The sequence below is a fragment of the Branchiostoma belcheri genome, unplaced genomic scaffold, assembly GCF_001625305.1.
Source record: "Branchiostoma belcheri isolate BF01 breed outbred unplaced genomic scaffold, Haploidv18h27 scaffold422, whole genome shotgun sequence".
In the NCBI taxonomy this organism is placed as follows: Eukaryota; Metazoa; Chordata; class Leptocardii; order Amphioxiformes; family Branchiostomatidae; genus Branchiostoma; species Branchiostoma belcheri.
Window position 1 is genome coordinate 15,383 of NW_017804046.1, and position 8,219 is coordinate 23,601.

At 38.1% G+C, this 8,219-nt stretch overlaps 1 protein-coding gene and 1 long non-coding RNA gene across 2 annotated transcripts in view; both read left to right on the forward strand.

The window, feature by feature from the left end:
* The first annotated feature begins 2,643 nt into the window (after positions 1 to 2,643).
* Positions 2,644 to 5,622, forward strand: LOC109478187. The gene is made up of 3 exons (XR_002140717.1): positions 2,644 to 2,726; positions 4,403 to 4,549; positions 5,563 to 5,622. It is a non-coding gene; the product is annotated as an uncharacterized LOC109478187 (long non-coding RNA).
* A 1,486-nt stretch (positions 5,623 to 7,108) lies between these two features.
* LOC109478184 (angiopoietin-1 receptor-like) overlaps positions 7,109 to 8,219 on the forward strand; it is a 23,222-nt gene continuing 22,111 nt past the window's right edge. Inside the window, exons 1-2 of the mRNA XM_019779647.1 lie at positions 7,109 to 7,190; positions 7,546 to 7,763. The gene's annotated coding sequence lies outside the window, so the exon portion shown is untranslated. The remainder of the gene's footprint in view (positions 7,191 to 7,545; positions 7,764 to 8,219) is intronic.

The window sequence follows — 8,219 nt, forward strand, 5'->3', positions numbered from 1 at the left end:
TTTGGAGACATGTCATATCGCCAGAAAGTGTGCATTGTGTTATTCATACTGGTGTAAAGAATCATTACGGTATTCAAGGTCACTCAAGGATACGACAGTAGCTTCGCTACATGTTACATGTCCACCAAAAATAATAGCGGACATGTACTGTCCAGGAAACTGTTTGTATCTATAGAAAAGTGTTGTTTTTTATCTGTTGCAATGCACGGAGGTAGAAAGGCTTGTTTTGCCGCTTTATAGTAAATGACCGCAGGTGACCCCGAAATAGAACGCGGGTTCGATTCGAATTCCCCAGATCGAACACGATCGAACACAGTTCGGGTTCTATGACATGTGGGAACTTTGCAGCCCAGATTTTACCACCGTGTTTGTGCTAGGTAAGTCCTTCAGTGATCAGAAGCCTCTTCCTATCGGTATGTACAAGTATTGAGAGGTACAGTTGCTTCGTGAAATATAATTGTAGCTCGTACAAGAAAGTAATGGTGACAGAGAGTACTATCCAACTGTCATGGATACTAGTAAAAACGTACATTTTGTATTGACACTCTAACACACTGTTGCTACACCGTGTCACTTATAACTTGTGTGTTACACAAGAGCGGAGGGTTAGATATATTTCTTTTCATTGTCAAGCTTTCTGTGTGTGTGATTGTGTTGGTGGATTTAGTTTCGGGGGGGGGCAATGAAGTTAACCGGATTATTTATTAATGGCGACAGGAACAGGATACGGAAGGGCACACGTCACGATTTTTTTTGCGGAAGAGAGGAAAATCAAAGAAGTAAGAAGTCTAAACAGCTGTGCGAAAGAAAACATCAGAAGTAGATATTTTTTCGCACAATAATACAATAGTAGAATAACACAACTGTTCCACGATCTCATACCTTCGCCAAATGTTGTTAATCTTAATGACTGACAAATTATAGATTATTTTCCCTAATTATGCAAATAGGATCCTCATGCCAATTAACAAAGAATGCCATTTTAGCATTTCCTCATAAATTATGAAAATTAGGTTCTTTTTTGGATAAGTTATGTTTAATTATGTTCACCTTCACTTAACTTTCAAATACCCTTTCAAGTATGAAATTTCAGGCAGTTACCATTGATGAAGTATAACATTTTCTCATTAATTACGCAAATTAAGTATTAATTTACATAATCCATATCGGCCTGTGTTTTTCTCGTTCTCAGTGTATAAGACGTATAAGAACGCCAGTTACGATCGAAAGCCGGCTGGGGTCCGCGCGGACCCCAAAAGAAAATCAGATATAAGAATTTTAAAAAAAATTAAGAAACTGACTTTTCTGCATTGTATTGAGCGACAACTTTGTGGGTGACCCCAGGTGTACTGTTTAGGGTTAAAATAAACATTTGTTTATCTCTGCTTTTTACTCCGCCAACTTTAAGTATAAGTTACTGTTTTTAAACTTATAAGCTGCTTTCCTCTATTCTTCTTGCTGATTGGCTGTTGATATCTAATTGGGTTAACTGTATTAACAGCTGCACACAACCATACCATATTGACAATATTGAACTGCATTCAAGTGTCTTGGGGTAGGTATGTCAAGCTTTCCATCTCAAGCATTGAAATGCGGGGCATAACGCTTTTTTAAATCTTGAAAATCAACAGCATCATGCAAATAAATCCTAACCAATAATATAGGGGATAGCTATCCAACTGTTGCATTCTTATATGTCACTTCATACTATATTTATATCAATATAAAGCATTGTTTTCACTTGTATTCCTCCTTCTTTCTCTGCCATGTCATGAAATGTGGCGAAGTCATGCTGAATTTGATCCAAAGCAAATGTCGGCCTTTCTAGTTTTGTTTTGGAATTGTGTGTGGCTGCTTTGTTATAGAGGAAATTCAGATCCGTGTATAAAAGTACTACATGTATAAAAGTTCTATAATTATGTAAACACTGTAATTATAAAATTCTTCCTTAATTATGCAAATTAAGTCCTTATTTGCATAACCATGTACAACTTTCTCTTTGCTACCCACACTCAAAAAATTATGAAAATACGTGGTTCCCGTCTAGACTTATTGGTTTTTAAAGGTTTTGCCAGAAAATCCCATGCAGTTCCAGAACAAACGGCTAGGGTGACCAGCACTAATTCCTGACAGGAAAAGCTGTCACCAAAAAGTCAAGACCATAGCATGTTCAGGATAAAAGATACAAAAACCGGAAGTTCTGCTGCAGCACCAAGGAGGCCCATATTTGACCTTGACCATCGTCTTCCTAAGACTTACATGTACCAGCATGCCAAATATCATCACACTTCGGGTGTTCTGAAGTTATGTTGACTACAGATGTGCGGAAACACAAACACAAACACAGACACACAGATACGCCTAAAACAATTCCTCCATTTTTCATGGAGGCAAAAACATTTTTCATACCAATGACCATAAACTTGAATATCAGTAAAGCATGCCACATGAGTACAAATTCTTGTACACAATAGTCAAAAGTTGTTACATTGTGATCAATTACTCGTCATTGCTCGTCAGTGCCTCGTCATTTTGTCTCTGAACACTGCACAAGTCAATAGGGATCGTTTCTAAACCAAGATTGCCACATTCAGATATTTTGACTATTGTATGTTTGCTTTTAGCGCTGCCTCAGAAGAAGGGAAGCCAGCGGCGTACGGACAGCAGAACTATGTTTCACCTTGTCCTATTCGCCTTTTTGTTTCAACCTACTATATGCCAGACCCGTAAGTTTTGTTGTTATTTATTGGTTTATTTGTATCAATATGTCAACACTATATCTCGCAGCCTTGACATACAGGGCTGAATTTTGATGTTTGTTTACAATACAAGTCATCAATAATAGGGAAATACAAATTACAATCATATCGGAATCTACAGATGAATATATCACTTTGGTTCGAAAAATTTAGGTATTTACTATCTTACAATCGTACAAACTATGACAATCTTACGTCGTACAAACCGTATGTCACTTAAGTTTTAACATGTGGGGTCGTGTGGCGTAGCGGCAGAGTGCGCGACTTGGAACTGAGAGTCCCGGGTTCGAGTCCTGACATGCCACCGATATTGTGCCCTTGGGAAAGGCACTTTCACTCATACGACTTTCCTCACTTAGCTCAGGTGTATATTGTAAATGAGTATTGTCCTGTCATGTATTTGTCCCCTGTGTTGATGGCGGCATGAGTATCAGTTGAGTGAAAAAACTTGAGTGTGTCGTCACCACGCCTGGTGATTACATGTTGGAATAAAAAAAGTTTTACATATATGTAGAAGTTTAGTCATCATAAATAAATAATAAATAAATCATCGTCATAAATCAATTCCTGTGTCACAATGAAGTAGCGGTCAGTGGAACTTGTGGTGCAATTAGTATCTGTGTCCATAATATTACCAGGGTCCATAATATCGCCACCTTGAGAAATAGTGTGCTGAAAGATATTTTACTGCAATATACCCTAGGTATGTACATTTGATGTGTAAAGGAGTGCATACCAAAAGTATGTTGCAGTAAAAATATCACTAAGCACACTGTTTATCAAGGTGGCGATATTATGGACCCTAGTGATATTATTCACAATCACGATACAAATAAATATCGAGATCAAATAATCACAGAAAATGTGCTAGATGTTAGGTAATTAAAGATAGGGAACTACTTTCGTCAGAGAAAGGATACAAGTTTCCAACCTTGACTGGGTTCAGAGGAGGAAACGATTATGAAAAAAAGATGACAGGAAACGTCCTCTTTCTGATTTTTTTATGTGTCTCCTTCGCTTTTACCGGTGAGTAGGCGTTTCTACAGTCTACATATCGTTTACAGTTTTCTACAAGAAAAGAAGAACCATATAATTAACATGTACAGTAGCATATTTAGTCTTGGTATGCTAGATATATTTGTATATATTTTATTTAGATAATGCTGTGTTCTCCACAGCTCCCTACAGTCCCTGTACGTTACTGTGTTCTCCACGGCTCCCTACAGTCCCTGTGATTTACTGTGTTCCCCACAGCTCCCTACAGTCCCTGTGATTTACTGTGTTCTCCACAGCTCCCTACAGTCCCTGTACTTTACTGTGTTCCCCACAGCTCCCTACAGTCCCTGTGATTTACTGTGTTCTCCACAGCTCCCTACAGTCCCTGTTCTTTACTGTGTTCTCCACAGCTCCCTACAGTCCCTGTACTTTACTGTGTTCTCCACAGCTCCCTACAGTCCCTGTACTTTACTGTGTTCCCCACAGCTGTCTACAGTCCCTGTTCTTTACTGTGTTCCCCACAGCTCCATACAGTCCCTTTACTTTACTGTGTTCTCCTGATGCTTTTTTGGCTTTGGGTTCTCTTAAGGTTTCCTCTAAGTTGTATCATTAAATTCTCTTTTCTTTTTCTGTACTTAAACTATTAGAGGCATGTGGTGATGGTTTCTATGGTGATGACTGCAGACCTTGTGGCCATTGTGCTAATGGTGCTTTCTGTGACAAGTCTTCTGGATACTGTCCCTACAACAGCCCTCGATGTGGCCCAGGGTATACGGGTATACTATGTCAGACAGGTAACTCTATACTATACTATACTATAATTTATCTTAGCAAAATTGGCCTATCTATTTTTACCTGAAAAGTACTGTAGACTACTAGTACTAGTAGTATGCTGGATGGGTGTTTTTTTTAGGTCACAAATATACATTATTGTGTAGTTGCACAGAGAATTTACGTGTATGTCTACAAATATCATGCATTCTCTTTTATCTCATTCATTCATTCTTTCCTTCATCCATTTCCTTATTTATCTGTTATCCTTGCCTTCCTCTTATCTCCTTCCTCTCAGGAGTACTACCATACTACAACATTGTGCTACTGAGAGATGTTTCAGGAATAAAAAGGATATGGGTACTGTACTGTGAAACCAAAAACTCAGTTCTTCTTTTATTTTTCACTCAGGGTCAAACCTTTGTCCTAATGCCCTCCTCTTAATTACAGTACTTAATATCTTGCTTGCTTTCCAATAATATTTTATCCTAATACCTATTTCTCTTCCCTTTATATCTGTTGTGCTTTTGTAACTAGAATGTGGTAATGGTTTTTATGGTGAGGACTGCAGACAACACTGTGGATACTGCTCCAATGATGGATGCTGGGCCACAGTGTGCCCATGGGTACCAGGGTCCACAGTGTCAGATTGGTATATGGTTGTAAATATGAGACGTACAATGTCAGACAGTAACTCCTTCTAGCTATAGTGGACTAGTATCTACAAAAGTGGTTTACTCTATCTATTTTTACCCAAAAAAGTACTTAGTAGAGTGCTGGATGAGTGTGTTTTAGGTCAATTACAATGTACATGTGTGATTCCATTATTTCTACAAATATCAGGTATTCTCTTTTCTCATCTCATTCATTTCTGCCTTCCTTCATTTCATTCAGATTCAAACCCTTAATGCCCTTCTCTTATTACAGTAATAACTTGTAAATAGTAGTAAATTGCTTGATTTGTAATAATATTTTACCATAATACCTATTTCTGTTCCCTTTCTGTTCTGCTTTTCTTTTTTGTAACCTGTAAAAGAATGTGGTGATGGTTTTTATGGTGAGGACTGCAGACAAGACTTTTGGTTTCTGTCCTTCCACTACTGGGCCACACTGTGCCCCTGGGTACCGAGGTGGACAGTGTCAGACAGGTATATGGTTGTTTTAAATACAAATTGAGTTTGAAGCATAATGCATGATGTACAAAATGACTAATAAATTGGTGGACGTACCAACTACTAAGTACCTAATGTATACCAGCTCAGAAAAGAACAAGAAGTAGTCATGCCTTCAAGTATTAGAGTTATCAATCAAGGATTGAGGTGTTCAAAAACTCATTCTGTCCTAGCACTATCGCAGAGTGGAACTCGCTGTCGCCATGTACAGTAGGGGCATCATCATTAGATAGCTTTAAGTTTAAACAATGTTCAGAATAAGATGGTCAAAAGTTAGGTGTAACAAGTCATTTGGTGTAGTGTAGCCAGCTGCTGCCCTGCCGTGTGCCTGCGAAGCTGGTGTGTTACGCTGAAAGGCGTAATATGCTCTTATAATTTTAGAAACCACAATTATACTTTTAAAAAAACAACCATCAATTTTCAACCAAAGGAATAGTGTAAGGAAAAAAGACATGGAAAATGAAGATATTTCAGGCTTGTTTTTGTCTCATCATTTTCATTGTTTCCTTTTTTGTGTGTTTTTAGCTTGTGGTGACAGGAAGTTCGGTGCAGACTGTACCCAAACCTGCCACTGTAGGTTACCAGATGAATGTAGCCTTGAGGATGGGAGGTGTTTTTATGGAGGGTGTGAGGAGGGGTGGACAGGGCTGTCTTGTCAGGATGGTATGTTTAACAAGAGCTGAAAGCAATGTGTCAAAGCCATCAGCATATTTGAATTAAGATTGGATGTATCTCAAACAAGTCAGAAAAATCTTGTCAAAAAAATAAGTTGGAAAATACAACTGATGCACTTCTAGATCTAGTACTTTTTGTCTTGCTTTCTGATATTTCATAGTTCAATTCTCACTCATATTTCGTAGCATGTTATTTTAGTATTGTTAAGTTCTGGATCAGGGGAAATTCTATTGTTACTGGTAAGTACTCTACCTAATACCCTGGTGCATCAAAGGCATAGCATGCTTTATCTTTATGCTCGTCTTACACAGAATGGCTAAAATGCTCATTTCCCTTTACTGTAGCGAAAATCTGCCGGAAATATCTGTTGTCATCTTCAAAGTATTTTTCCTCCACTCCCCGCTGTAGATGTAGACGAGTGTGTGAGCCAGCCGTGTAAGAACGGTGCCACCTGTGCAAACACGCCACCTGCAGGCAGCGCCACCTACAGCTGCGACGGTGCACCTGGATGGACTGGAACTAACTGTGATGAAGTTTAGTATCATGTTTCGTCAAAAATGTGATCCCAAACGTCACTATATTTTATTTTTTCAAGCATACTGAACCCTGCATATAGCTATATATATAGCTGAACATTCTTGTAACATCTGCCCTTCTAAAAGTAGATTCTTATGTCCCATGTCATTATTTCTCTTGAAATATTTCAATTTTACACAATGCCCCTTTAAAACATGTTGTCCTCTCTCTACAGAACTAGATGAGTGCCTGTCTAACCCCTGTACAGGAAGGACCTGTGTGGACAGATTTAACCCTGACAGTGAGTTTGTTGTCCTTTCTGTTGTCCATTTTGAATGCAAAATGTTTTTTCTCTTTATTGTTCTTGTTTGTTGATCAGCGATGTGATGTATGCATATTATTATGGAGTTCATTGTGTAAAAATGCTGTTATTAAACTGAAGTAAAAACAATACATTATACTTATAGTTACATATATAGGAATAGACTTTACAGAATCACAGGTGACAGTTGGCTAATTTGCCTACCAATGGTTTGAATACGTCTTCAAATAATTTGCGTGTATATGATTATGAATATACAAAAACAGCAATCGCTTGTATGTATTGCTGGTTGTTTGAATCAATAACATTTATTACAATAATGCATCTATTATAGATCCCACACCAGTTAGGTCTCTACAGCTCCGTAACATTTCTTCAACTGTCCTCCTGGCCACCTGGGAGGAACCAGAAGCCCTGAATGGAGAACTGTTGTACTATCAAGTGGAACTATTCAGAGGCTTTATAAAGGTTGCTGATAACACAGTGTACCCAGGAAATGCTCTACGAGTTAACTATGAGGGATTGGTTCCAGCAACAGAATACACAGTTAGAGTAAGTATATCAACTTAACCCTACCTAGACCGGGGGGGGGCTAAAAGTGCCCGCGGCAACTTTGATGTCACCTAGCGTCTGAACGGCTAGCCGTAGAACGGCCAAACTTGGTGACTTTTCCTAGAATATTGTTGGCAACAATTCTCTATCATTGGATTAAGATAATAATTTTTTGTGTTGCCATGGCAACGGGTTTCTGACAGGCATTTTTTGCTAAATTTAGTACTTTTTGTTTCAACAATAGAATTTTATGGGTTTTATGTCAAGTTACTCATGGTTTCTAATATTAATAACACCCCATATAATTTTATGTAAATGTTATCATTAAATATGCATAATTTATGCTTATTTGATGACGTCATTGGCCAAAATCCAAGATGGCGGACCATATCATTAGAACAGGTATATACAGGTTATTTTCATTAAAATTTCATCAATACTTCCTTTTCTTTTTCC